Source organism: Muscardinus avellanarius, assembly GCF_963383645.1.
Source record: "Muscardinus avellanarius genome assembly, chromosome: 5".
Taxonomy (NCBI): Eukaryota; Metazoa; Chordata; class Mammalia; order Rodentia; family Gliridae; genus Muscardinus; species Muscardinus avellanarius.
The window spans coordinates 95760145-95773535 of NC_137790.1; positions in this window are offsets into that span (position 1 = coordinate 95760145).

Consider the following 13391-nt stretch of genomic DNA (forward strand, 5'->3'; position numbering starts at 1 on the left):
GCTGCGGACTATACTGCCAGACCTATTCGCTATTTTCTTTGGAACCCTGGACGCACCAAGTGGCTGAAAGCTTCGCTAAGTCGCCGAGGTATGCTTCGAACCTGTGCGCTCCTATGTCTCAGCCTCCCCAGTAGGGAAATTACAAGTGAGTGCCAGCCACCCCTCCTGGCTCCACTTGGGGTTTAAGCTTCATCAGCTGTGTATGCCTGGGCGTGCGGGAGCGGGCACGGGACCTCTCGCGAGAATGGCACTGTCCTCGTGGCGGTTCCCTTCCCAGCTTCTACATAGGGCAGAACAGAGGCCGTGTGTGGTGTGCTCAGTAGACACGGCAAGGCAAAGAGTGAACTGGCATCCCTGGTTAACCTGTGGGAGCTCCGCGGAAAGGGAGGCAACCCGTGAAAATCTCGCCCCAGCCTCCGGACAGCGAGCCGACTCCCCTGACAGACAGCCTGGGGAGACATTCTGAACTGACAGCATGCGCGGAACGCTGACTCCCAGAGAAACTGGGTTCTTTCAAAGGAGGGAGCCTGTAGAGGCCTGGGGGCTCCATGCCCGATGTCCCAGCGAAACACAGACCTTCCAAGCTGGGCAGGGTCTGGGAACTGGGCACAGGAGGGGAGGGAGGACCAGGGGAAGAGGACCATAGGGGATTTCCCGCGTGGAAGCTGGCCAGGGACCAGAACAGAGTACAGCAGTTTTTCGCCCAGGAGTGCAGTGCGGGTCCTGTCACGCATTAGCAACCCAGACTTGGTCCAGGGTGTGTCCTCCTAACTTTGCCTCGGGGACAGGCGGCTGTGGTTCTGAGTATAGGGCTTAATATCCACTTGGGGCTTTATGTTTATTATTTTCTGTCATTTCATTTCATTTCCGCTTCTGTCTTGCTGGCACTGGGTTGAGCCCAGGGTCTGATGGTCCTCCAGACTATACTGCCTGACCTATTCGCTATTTTCTTTGGGACCCTGGACACACCAAGTGGCTGAAAGCTTCGCTAAGTTGCCGAGGCTGGCTTCGAACCTGTGCGCTCCTATGTCTCAGCCTCCCCAGCAGGGAAATTACAAGTGAGCGCCAGCCACCCGTCCCGGCACCACTTGGGGTTTAAGCCTCCTCAGCTGTGTATGCCTGGGCGTGCGGGGGCGGGCGCCAGACCTCTCGCGAGAATGGCACGGTCCTTGCCGCGGTTCCCTTCCCAACTTCCACATAGCGCAGAACAGAGGCCGTGTGTGGTGTGCTCAGTAGACTCGGCAAGGCAAAGAGTGCACTGGCATCCCTGGTTACCTTGTGGGAGCTCCGCGGAAAGGGAGGCAACCCGTGAAAATCTCGCCGCAGCCTCCTGACAGTGCGCCGACTCCCCTGGCAGACAGCCTGGGGAGACATTCTGAACTGACACTGCACATGCGCGGAACGCTGACTCCCAGAGAAACTGGGTTCTTTCAAAGGAGGGAGCCTGTAGAGGCCTGGGGGCTCCATGCCCGATGTTCCAGCGAAACACCGACCTCCCAAGCTGGGCAGGGTCTGGGAACTGGGCACAGGAGGGGAGGGAGGACCAGGGGAAGAGGACCATAGGGGATTTCCCGCGTGGAAGCTGGCCAGGGACCAGAACAGAGTACAGCAGTTTTTCGCCCAGGAGTGCAGTGCGGGTCCCTGTCACGCATTAGCAACCCAGACTTGGTCCAGGGCGTGTCCTCCTAACTTTGCCTCGGGGACAGGCGGCTGTGGTTCTGAGTATATGACCTAATATCCACTTGGGGCTGTATGTTTATTATTTTCTGTCATTTAATTTCATTTCCGCTTCTGTCTTGCTGGCGCTGGGTTGAGCCCCGGGTCTGATGGACCTCCGGACTATACTGCCAGACCTATTCGCTATTTTCTTTGGAACCCTGGACGCACCAAGTGGCTGAAAGCTTCGCTAAGTCGCCGAGGCTGGCTTCGAACCTGTCCGCTCCTATGTCTCAGCCTCCCCAGAGGAATATTACAAGTGAGCACCAGCCACCCCTTCCGGCTCCACTTGGGGTTTAACCACCTCAGCTGTGTATGCCTGGGCGTGCAGGTGCAGGTGCGGGACCTCTCGCGAGAATGGCACGGTACTCGCGGCGGTTCCCTTCCCAGCTTCCACATAGGGCAGAACAGAGGCCGTGTGTGGTGTGCTCAGTAGACACGGCAAGGCAAAGAGTGCACTGGCATCCCTGGTTAACCTGTGGGAGCTCCGCGGAAAGGGAGGCAACCCGTGAAAATCTCGCCCCAGCCTCCTGACAGCGAGCCGACTCCCCTGACAGACAGCCTGCGGAGACATTCTGAACTGACACTGCGCATGCGCGGAACGCTGACTCCCAGAGAAACTGGTTTCTTTCAAAGGAGGGAGCCTGTAGAGGCCTGGGGGCTCCATGCCCGATGTCCCAGCGAAACACTGACCTACGCAGCTGGGCAGGGTCTGGGAACTGGGCACAGGAGGGGAGGGAGGCCCAGGGGAAGAGGACCATAGGGGATTTCCCGCGTGGAACCTGGCTATGGACCAGAACAGTGTCCAGCAATTTTTCGCCCAGGAGTGCAGTGCGGGTCCCTGTCAGGCATTAGCAACCCAGATGTGGTCCTGGGCGTGTCCTCCTAACTTTGCCTCGGGGACAGGCGGCTGTGGTTCTGAGTATAGGACCTAATATCCACTTGGGGCTTTATGTTTATTATTTTCTGTCATTTCATTTCATTTCCGCTTCTGTCTTGCTGGCGCTGGGTTGAGCCCAGGGTCTGATGGAGCTGCGGACTATACTGCCAGACCTATTCGCTATTTTCTTTGGAACCCTGGACGCACCAAGTGGCTGAAAGCTTCGCTAAGTCGCCGAGGTAGGCTTCGAACCTGTGCGCTCCTATGTCTCAGCCTCCCCAGCAGGGAAATTACAAGTGAGTGCCAGCCACCCCTCCTGGCTCCACTTGGGGTTTAAGCTTCATCAGCTGTGTATGCCTGGGCGTGCGGGAGCGGGCACGGGACCTCTCGCGAGAATGGCACTGTCCTCGTGGCGGTTCCCTTCCCAGCTTCTACATAGGGCAGAACAGAGGCCGTGTGTGGTGTGCTCAGTAGACACGGCAAGGCAAAGAGTGAACTGGCATCCCTGGTTAACCTGTGGGAGCTCCGCGGAAAGGGAGGCAACCCGTGAAAATCTCGCCCCAGCCTCCGGACAGCGAGCCGACTCACCTGGCAGACAGCCTGGGGAGACATTCTGAACTGACACTTAGCATGCGCGGAACGCTGACTCCCAGAGAAACTGGGTTCTTTCAAAGGAGGGAGCCTGTAGAGGCCTGGGGGCTCCATGCCCGATGTCCCAGCGAAACACAGACCTTCCAAGCTGGGCAGGGTCTGGGAACTGGGCACAGGAGGGGAGGGAGGACCAGGGGAAGAGGACCATAGGGGATTTCCCGCGTGGAAGCTGGCCAGGGACCAGAACAGAGTACAGCAGTTTTTCGCCCAGGAGTGCAGTGCGGGTCCTGTCACGCATTAGCAACCCAGACTTGGTCCAGGGCGTGTCCTCCTAACTTTGCCTCGGGGACAGGCGGCTGTGGTTCTGAGTATAGGGCTTAATATCCACTTGGGGCTTTATGTTCATTATTTTCTGTCATTTCATTTCATTTCCGCTTCTCTCTTGCTGGCACTGGGTTGAGCCCAGGGTCTGATGGTCCTCCAGACTATACTGCCTGACCTATTCGCTATTTTCTTTGGGACCCTGGACACACCAAGTGGCTGAAAGCTTCGCTAAGTTGCCGAGGCTGGCTTCGAACCTGTGCGCTCCTATGTCTCAGCCTCCCCAGCAGGGAAATTACAAGTGAGCGCCAGCCACCCGTCCCGGCTCCACTTGGGGTTTAAGCCTCCTCAGCTGTGTATGCCTGGGCGTGCGGGGGCGGGCGCCAGACCTCTCGCGAGAATGGCACGGTCCTTGCCGCGGTTCCCTTCCCAACTTCCACATAGGGCAGAACAGAGGCCGTGTGTGGTGTGCTCAGTAGACTCGGCAAGGCAAAGAGTGCACTGGCATCCCTGGTTACCTTGTGGGAGCTCCGCGGAAAGGGAGGCAACCCGTGAAAATTTCGCCGCAGCCTCCTGACAGTGCGCCGACTCCCCTGGCAGACAGCCTGGGGAGACATTCTGAACTGACACTGCACATGCGCGGAATGCTGACTCCCAGAGAAACTGGGTTCTTTCAAAGGAGGGAGCCTGTAGAGGCCTGGGGGCTCCATGCCCGATGTTCCAGCGAAACACCGACCTCCCAAGCTGGGCAGGGTCTGGGAACTGGGCACAGGAGGGGAGGGAGGACCAGGGGAAGAGGACCATAGGGGATTTCCCGCGTGGAAGCTGGCCAGGGACCAGAACAGAGTACAGCAGTTTTTCGCCCAGGAGTGCAGTGCGGGTCCCTGTCACGCATTAGCAACCCAGACTTGGTCCAGGGCGTGTCCTCCTAACTTTGCCTCGGGGACAGGCGGCTGTGGTTCTGAGTATATGACCTAATATCCACTTGGGGCTGTATGTTTATTATTTTCTGTCATTTAATTTCATTTCCGCTTCTGTCTTGCTGGCGCTGGGTTGAGCCCCGGGTCTGATGGACCTCCGGACTATACTGCCAGACCTATTCGCTATTTTCTTTGGAACCCTGGACGCACCAAGTGGCTGAAAGGTTCGCTAAGTCACCGAGGCTGGCTTCGAACCTGTGCGCTCCTATGTCTCAGCCTCCCCAGAGGAATATTACAAGTGAGCACCAGCCACCCCTTCCGGCTCCACTTGGGGTTTAACCACCTCAGCTGTGTATGCCTGGGCGTGCAGGTGCAGGTGCGGGACCTCTCGCGAGAATGGCACGGTACTCGCGGCGGTTCCCTTCCCAGCTTCCACATAGGGCAGAACAGAGGCCGTGTGTGGTGTGCTCAGTAGACACGGCAAGGCAAAGAGTGCACTGGCATCCCTGGTTAACCTGTGGGAGCTCCGCGGAAAGGGAGGCAACCCGTGAAAATCTCGCCCCAGCCTCCTGACAGCGAGCCGACTCCCCTGACAGACAGCCTGCGGAGACATTCTGAACTGACACTGCGCATGCGCGGAACGCTGACTCCCAGAGAAACTGGTTTCTTTCAAAGGAGGGAGCCTGTAGAGGCCTGGGGGCTCCATGCCCGATGTCCCAGCGAAACACTGACCTACGCAGCTGGGCAGGGTCTGGGAACTGGGCACAGGAGGGGAGGGAGGCCCAGGGGAAGAGGACCATAGGGGATTTCCCGCGTGGAACCTGGCTATGGACCAGAACAGTGTCCAGCAATTTTTCGCCCAGGAGTGCAGTGCGGGTCCCTGTCAGGCATTAGCAACCCAGATGTGGTCCTGGGCGTGTCCTCCTAACTTTGCCTCGGGGACAGGCGGCTGTGGTTCTGAGTATAGGACCTAATATCCACTTGGGGCTTTATGTTTATTATTTTCTGTCATTTCATTTCATTTCCGCTTCTGTCTTGCTGGCGCTGGGTTGAGCCCAGGGTCTGATGGAGCTGCGGACTATACTGCCAGACCTATTCGCTATTTTCTTTGGAACCCTGGACGCACCAAGTGGCTGAAAGCTTCGCTAAGTCGCCGAGGTAGGCTTCGAACCTGTGCGCTCCTATGTCTCAGCCTCCCCAGCAGGGAAATTACAAGTGAGTGCCAGCCACCCCTCCTGGCTCCACTTGGGGTTTAAGCTTCATCAGCTGTGTATGCCTGGGCGTGCGGGAGCGGGCATGGGACCTCTCGCGAGAATGGCACTGTCCTCGTGGCGGTTCCCTTCCCAGCTTCTACATAGGGCAGAACAGAGGCCGTGTGTGGTGTGCTCAGTAGACACGGCAAGGCAAAGAGTGCACTGGCATCCCTGGTTAACCTGTGGGAGCTCCGCGGAAAGGGAGGCAACCCGTGAAAATCTCGCCCCAGCCTCCTGACAGCGAGCCGACTCCCCTGACAGACAGCCTGCGGAGACATTCTGAACTGACACTGCGCATGCGCGGAACGCTGACTCCCAGAGAAACTGGTTTCTTTCAAAGGAGGGAGCCTGTAGAGGCCTGGGGGCTCCATGCCCGATGTCCCAGCGAAACACTGACCTACCCAGCTGGGCAGGGTCTGGGAACTGGGCACAGGAGGGGAGGGAGGCCCAGGGGAAGAGGACCATAGGGGATTTCCCGCGTGGAACCTGGCTATGGACCAGAACAGTGTCCAGCAATTTTTCGCCCAGGAGTGCAGTGCGGGTCCCTGTCAGGCATTAGCAACCCAGATGTGGTCCTGGGCGTGTCCTCCTAACTTTGCCTCGGAGACAGGCGGCTGTGGTTCTGAGTATAGGACCTAATATCCACTTGGGGCTTTATGTTTATTATTTTCTGTCATTTCATTTCATTTCCGCTTCTGTCTTGCTGGCGCTGGGTTGAGCCCAGGGTCTGATGGAGCTGCGGACTATACTGCCAGACCTATTCGCTATTTTCTTTGGAACCCTGGACGCACCAAGTGGCTGAAAGCTTCGCTAAGTCGCCGAGGTAGGCTTCGAACCTGTGCGCTCCTATGTCTCAGCCTCCCCAGCAGGGAAATTACAAGTGAGTGCCAGCCACCCCTCCTGGCTCCACTTGGGGTTTAAGCTTCATCAGCTGTGTATGCCTGGGCGTGCGGGAGCTGGCACGGGACCTCTCGCGAGAATGGCACTGTCCTCGTGGCGGTTCCCTTCCCAACTTCTACATAGGGCAGAACAGAGGCCGTGTGTGGTGTGCTCAGTAGACACGGCAAGGCAAAGAGTGAACTGGCATCCCTGGTTAACCTGTGGGAGCTCCGCGGAAAGGGAGGCAACCCGTGAAAATCTCGCCCCAGCCTCCGGACAGCGAGCCGACTCACCTGGCAGACAGCCTGGGGAGACATTCTGAACTGACACTTAGCATGCGCGGAACGCTGACTCCCAGAGAAACTGGGTTCTTTCAAAGGAGGGAGCCTGTAGAGGCCTGGGGGCTCCATGCCCGATGTCCCAGCGAAACACAGACCTTCCAAGCTGGGCAGGGTCTGGGAACTGGGCACAGGAGGGGAGGGAGGACCAGGGGAAGAGGACCATAGGGGATTTCCCGCGTGGAAGCTGGCCAGGGACCAGAACAGAGTACAGCAGTTTTTCGCCCAGGAGTGCAGTGCGGGTCCTGTCACGCATTAGCAACCCAGACTTGGTCCAGGGTGTGTCCTCCTAACTTTGCCTCGGGGACAGGCGGCTGTGGTTCTGAGTATAGGGCTTAATATCCACTTGGGGCTTTATGTTTATTATTTTCTGTCATTTCATTTCATTTCCGCTTCTCTCTTGCTGGCACTGGGTTGAGCCCAGGGTCTGATGGTCCTCCAGACTATACTGCCTGACCTATTCGCTATTTTCTTTGGGACCCTGGACACACCAAGTGGCTGAAAGCTTCGCTAAGTTGCCGAGGCTGGCTTCGAACCTGTGCGCTCCTATGTCTCAGCCTCCCCAGCAGGGAAATTACAAGTGAGCGCCAGCCACCCGTCCCGGCTCCACTTGGGGTTTAAGCCTCCTCAGCTGTGTATGCCTGGGCGTGCGGGGGCGGGCGCCAGACCTCTCGCGAGAATGGCACGGTCCTTGCCGCGGTTCCCTTCCCAACTTCCACATAGGGCAGAACAGAGGCCGTGTGTGGTGTGCTCAGTAGACTCGGCAAGGCAAAGAGTGCACTGGCATCCCTGGTTACCTTGTGGGAGCTCCGCGGAAAGGGAGGCAACCCGTGAAAATCTCGCCGCAGCCTCCTGACAGTGCGCCGACTCCCCTGGCAGACAGCCTGGGGAGACATTCTGAACTGACACTGCACATGTGCGGAATGCTGACTCCCAGAGAAACTGGGTTCTTTCAAAGGAGGGAGCCTGTAGAGGCCTGGGGGCTCCATGCCCGATGTTCCAGCGAAACACCGACCTCCCAAGCTGGGCAGGGTCTGGGAACTGGGCACAGGAGGGGAGGGAGGACCAGGGGAAGAGGACCATAGGGGATTTCCCGCGTGGAAGCTGGCCAGGGACCAGAACAGAGTACAGCAGTTTTTCGCCCAGGAGTGCAGTGCGGGTCCCTGTCACGCATTAGCAACCCAGACTTGGTCCAGGGCGTGTCCTCCTAACTTTGCCTCGGGGACAGGCGGCTGTGGTTCTGAGTATATGACCTAATATCCACTTGGGGCTGTATGTTTATTATTTTCTGTCATTTAATTTCATTTCCGCTTCTGTCTTGCTGGCGCTGGGTTGAGCCCCGGGTCTGATGGACCTCCGGACTATACTGCCAGACCTATTCGCTATTTTCTTTGGAACCCTGGACGCACCAAGTGGCTGAAAGCTTCGCTAAGTCGCCGAGGCTGGCTTCGAACCTGTGCGCTCCTATGTCTCAGCCTCCCCAGAGGAATATTACAAGTGAGCACCAGCCACCCCTTCCGGCTCCACTTGGGGTTTAACCACCTCAGCTGTGTATGCCTGGGCGTGCAGGTGCAGGTGCGGGACCTCTCGCGAGAATGGCACGGTACTCGCGGCGGTTCCCTTCCCAGCTTCCACATAGGGCAGAACAGAGGCCGTGTGTGGTGTGCTCAGTAGACACGGCAAGGCAAAGAGTGCACTGGCATCCCTGGTTAACCTGTGGGAGCTCCGCGGAAAGGGAGGCAACCCGTGAAAATCTCGCCCCAGCCTCCTGACAGCGAGCCGACTCCCCTGACAGACAGCCTGCGGAGACATTCTGAACTGACACTGCGCATGCGCGGAACGCTGACTCCCAGAGAAACTGGTTTCTTTCAAAGGAGGGAGCCTGTAGAGGCCTGGGGGCTCCATGCCCGATGTCCCAGCGAAACACTGACCTACCCAGCTGGGCAGGGTCTGGGAACTGGGCACAGGAGGGGAGGGAGGCCCAGGGGAAGAGGACCATAGGGGATTTCCCGCGTGGAACCTGGCTATGGACCAGAACAGTGTCCAGCAATTTTTCGCCCAGGAGTGCAGTGCGGGTCCCTGTCAGGCATTAGCAACCCAGATGTGGTCCTGGGCGTGTCCTCCTAACTTTGCCTCGGGGACAGGCGGCTGTGGTTCTGAGTATAGGACCTAATATCCACTTGGGGCTTTATGTTTATTATTTTCTGTCATTTCATTTCATTTCCGCTTCTGTCTTGCTGGCGCTGGGTTGAGCCCAGGGTCTGATGGAGCTGCGGACTATACTGCCAGACCTATTCGCTATTTTCTTTGGAACCCTGGACGCACCAAGTGGCTGAAAGCTTCGCTAAGTCGCCGAGGTAGGCTTCGAACCTGTGCGCTCCTATGTCTCAGCCTCCCCAGCAGGGAAATTACAAGTGAGTGCCAGCCACCCCTCCTGGCTCCACTTGGGGTTTAAGCTTCATCAGCTGTGTATGCCTGGGCGTGCGGGAGCGGGCACGGGACCTCTCGCGAGAATGGCACTGTCCTCGTGGCGGTTCCCTTCCCAGCTTCTACATAGGGCAGAACAGAGGCCGTGTGTGGTGTGCTCAGTAGACACGGCAAGGCAAAGAGTGAACTGGCATCCCTGGTTAACCTGTGGGAGCTCCGCGGAAAGGGAGGCAACCCGTGAAAATCTCGCCCCAGCCTCCGGACAGCGAGCCGACTCACCTGGCAGACAGCCTGGGGAGACATTCTGAACTGACACTTAGCATGCGCGGAACGCTGACTCCCAGAGAAACTGGGTTCTTTCAAAGGAGGGAGCCTGTAGAGGCCTGGGGGCTCCATGCCCGATGTCCCAGCGAAACACAGACCTTCCAAGCTGGGCAGGGTCTGGGAACTGGGCACAGGAGGGGAGGGAGGACCAGGGGAAGAGGACCATAGGGGATTTCCCGCGTGGAAGCTGGCCAGGGACCAGAACAGAGTACAGCAGTTTTTCGCCCAGGAGTGCAGTGCGGGTCCTGTCACGCATTAGCAACCCAGACTTGGTCCAGGGTGTGTCCTCCTAACTTTGCCTCGGGGACAGGCGGCTGTGGTTCTGAGTATAGGGCTTAATATCCACTTGGGGCTTTATGTTTATTATTTTCTGTCATTTCATTTCATTTCCGCTTCTCTCTTGCTGGCACTGGGTTGAGCCCAGGGTCTGATGGTCCTCCAGACTATACTGCCTGACCTATTCGCTATTTTCTTTGGGACCCTGGACACACCAAGTGGCTGAAAGCTTCGCTAAGTTGCCGAGGCTGGCTTCGAACCTGTGCGCTCCTATGTCTCAGCCTCCCCAGCAGGGAAATTACAAGTGAGCGCCAGCCACCCGTCCCGGCTCCACTTGGGGTTTAAGCCTCCTCAGCTGTGTATGCCTGGGCGTGCGGGGGCGGGCGCCAGACCTCTCGCGAGAATGGCACGGTCCTTGCCGCGGTTCCCTTCCCAACTTCCACATAGGGCAGAACAGAGGCCGTGTGTGGTGTGCTCAGTAGACTCGGCAAGGCAAAGAGTGCACTGGCATCCCTGGTTACCTTGTGGGAGCTCCGCGGAAAGCGAGGCAACCCGTGAAAATCTCGCCGCAGCCTCCTGACAGTGCGCCGACTCCCCTGGCAGACAGCCTGGGGAGACATTCTGAACTGACACTGCACATGCGCGGAATGCTGACTCCCAGAGAAACTGGGTTCTTTCAAAGGAGGGAGCCTGTAGAGGCCTGGGGGCTCCATGCCCGATGTTCCAGCGAAACACCGAACTCCCAAGCTGGGCAGGGTCTGGGAACTGGGCACAGGAGGGGAGGGAGGACCAGGGGAAGAGGACCATAGGGGATTTCCCGCGTGGAAGCTGGCCAGGGACCAGAACAGAGTACAGCAGTTTTTCGCCCAGGAGTGCAGTGCGGGTCCCTGTCACGCATTAGCAACCCAGACTTGGTCCAGGGCGTGTCCTCCTAACTTTGCCTCGGGGACAGGCGGCTGTGGTTCTGAGTATATGACCTAATATCCACTTGGGGCTGTATGTTTATTATTTTCTGTCATTTAATTTCATTTCCGCTTCTGTCTTGCTGGCGCTGGGTTGAGCCCCGGGTCTGATGGACCTCCGGACTATACTGCCAGACCTATTCGCTATTTTCTTTGGAACCCTGGACGCACCAAGTGGCTGAAAGCTTCGTTAAGTCGCCGAGGCTGGCTTCGAACCTGTCCGCTCCTATGTCTCAGCCTCCCCAGAGGAATATTACAAGTGAGCACCAGCCACCCCTTCCGGCTCCACTTGGGGTTTAACCACCTCAGCTGTGTATGCCTGGGCGTGCCGGTGCAGGTGCGGGACTTCTCGCGAGAATGGCACGGTACTCGCGGCGGTTCCCTTCCCAGCTTCCACATAGGGCAGAACAGAGGCCGTGTGTGGTGTGCTCAGTAGACACGGCAAGGCAAAGAGTGCACTGGCATCCCTGGTTAACCTGTGGGAGCTCCGCGGAAAGGGAGGCAACCCGTGAAAATCTCGCCCCAGCCTCCTGACAGCGAGCCGACTCCCCTGACAGACAGCCTGCGGAGACATTCTGAACTGACACTGCGCATGCGCGGAACGCTGACTCCCAGAGAAACTGGTTTCTTTCAAAGGAGGGAGCCTGTAGAGGCCTGGGGGCTCCATGCCCGATGTCCCAGCGAAACACTGACCTACCCAGCTGGGCAGGGTCTGGGAACTGGGCACAGGAGGGGAGGGAGGCCCAGGGGAAGAGGACCATAGGGGATTTCCCGCGTGGAACCTGGCTATGGACCAGAACAGTGTCCAGCAATTTTTCGCCCAGGAGTGCAGTGCGGGTCCCTGTCAGGCATTAGCAACCCAGATGTGGTCCTGGGCGTGTCCTCCTAACTTTGCCTCGGGGACAGGCGGCTGTGGTTCTGAGTATAGGACCTAATATCCACTTGGGGCTTTATGTTTATTATTTTCTGTCATTTCATTTCATTTCCGCTTCTGTCTTGCTGGCGCTGGGTTGAGCCCAGGGTCTGATGGAGCTGCGGACTATACTGCCAGACCTATTCGCTATTTTCTTTGGAACCCTGGACGCACCAAGTGGCTGAAAGCTTCGCTAAGTCGCCGAGGTAGGCTTCGAACCTGTGCGCTCCTATGTCTCAGCCTCCCCAGCAGGGAAATTACAAGTGAGTGCCAGCCACCCCTCCTGGCTCCACTTGGGGTTTAAGCTTCATCAGCTGTGTATGCCTGGGCGTGCGGGAGCGGGCACGGGACCTCTCGCGAGAATGGCACTGTCCTCGTGGCGGTTCCCTTCCCAGCTTCTACATAGGGCAGAACAGAGGCCGTGTGTGGTGTGCTCAGTAGACACGGCAAGGCAAAGAGTGAACTGGCATCCCTGGTTAACCTGTGGGAGCTCCGCGGAAAGGGAGGCAACCCGTGAAAATCTCGCCCCAGCCTCCGGACAGCGAGCCGACTCACCTGGCAGACAGCCTGGGGAGACATTCTGAACTGACACTTAGCATGCGCGGAACGCTGACTCCCAGAGAAACTGGGTTCTTTCAAAGGAGGGAGCCTGTAGAGGCCTGGGGGCTCCATGCCCGATGTCCCAGCGAAACACAGACCTTCCAAGCTGGGCAGGGTCTGGGAACTGGGCACAGGAGGGGAGGGAGGACCAGGGGAAGAGGACCATAGGGGATTTCCCGCGTGGAAGCTGGCCAGGGACCAGAACAGAGTACAGCAGTTTTTCGCCCAGGAGTGCAGTGCGGGTCCTGTCACGCATTAGCAACCCAGACTTGGTCCAGGGTGTGTCCTCCTAACTTTGCCTCGGGGACAGGCGGCTGTGGTTCTGAGTATAGGGCTTAATATCCACTTGGGGCTTTATGTTTATTATTTTCTGTCATTTCATTTCATTTCCGCTTCTCTCTTGCTGGCACTGGGTTGAGCCCAGGGTCTGATGGTCCTCCAGACTATACTGCCTGACCTATTCGCTATTTTCTTTGGGACCCTGGACACACCAAGTGGCTGAAAGCTTCGCTAAGTTGCCGAGGCTGGCTTCGAACCTGTGTGCTCCTATGTCTCAGCCTCCCCAGCAGGGAAATTACAAGTGAGCGCCAGCCACCCGTCCCGGCTCCACTTGGGGTTTAAGCCTCCTCAGCTGTGTATGCCTGGGCGTGCGGGGGCGGGCGCCAGACCTCTCGCGAGAATGGCACGGTCCTTGCCGCGGTTCCCTTCCCAACTTCCACATAGGGCAGAACAGAGGCCGTGTGTGGTGTGCTCAGTAGACTCGGCAAGGCAAAGAGTGCACTGGCATCCCTGGTTACCTTGTGGGAGCTCCGCGGAAAGGGAGGCAACCCGTGAAAATCTCGCCGCAGCCTCCTGACAGTGCGCCGACTCCCCTGGCAGACAGCCTGGGGAGACATTCTGAACTGACACTGCACATGCGCGGAATGCTGACTCCCAGAGAAACTGGGTTCTTTCAAAGGAGGGAGCCTGTAGAGGCCTGGGGGCTCCATGC